This window comes from Elephantulus edwardii, unplaced genomic scaffold (genome assembly GCF_000299155.1).
Source record: "Elephantulus edwardii isolate Elephantulus edwardi_28Jun2011 unplaced genomic scaffold, EleEdw1.0 scaffold00083, whole genome shotgun sequence".
In the NCBI taxonomy this organism is placed as follows: Eukaryota; Metazoa; Chordata; class Mammalia; order Macroscelidea; family Macroscelididae; genus Elephantulus; species Elephantulus edwardii.
Genome location: NW_006399833.1, coordinates 5,849,730 through 5,850,262, shown reverse-complemented (window position 1 = coordinate 5,850,262; position 533 = coordinate 5,849,730). Strand labels below are relative to the sequence as shown.

The 533-nt window shown below is 35.5% G+C and overlaps 1 protein-coding gene across 2 annotated transcripts in view; it reads right to left on the bottom strand.

Moving 5' to 3' along the window:
* Positions 1–533, bottom strand: part of COL4A5 (collagen, type IV, alpha 5) — a 397,088-nt gene that overhangs the window by 129,333 nt on the left and 267,222 nt on the right. The window lies entirely within an intron of this gene.

Genomic DNA, 533 nt, shown 5'->3' with positions numbered 1-533 from the left:
AAAATATTTGGTAATGACATGTCAGATAAGGAACTTATATCTAGAGTTTATAAAATACTTGAGCACCACAACAAGATAAAGGTAAATAATCCAATAGAAAAATGGGCACAGGATATGAACGGACACTTCATCAAAGAAGACATTCAGATGTCAAACAAATACATGAAGAAATATTCAAAATCCCTAGCTCTAAGAGAGATGCAAATCAAAACACCTATGAGATATCATCTCACCCCAGAAGGAATTGCAAGATTTAAGAGAACAGCAAACAACAAATGCTGGTGAGGTTGTGGATAAACTGGAACTGCTCACTGTTGGTGGGAATGTAAAATGGTGCAACCACTATGGAAGATAATATTGCGTTTTCTCAAAAAGTTGGAAATAGAAATACTATTTGACCCAGAAATTCCACTACTGGGAATATACTCCAAATAAACTATAACACCCAAACAGATATATGCACACCCATGTTTATCATGGCTTTGTTCACAATAGCAAAGAGTTGGAAACAACCCAAGTGCCCATCAACAAAT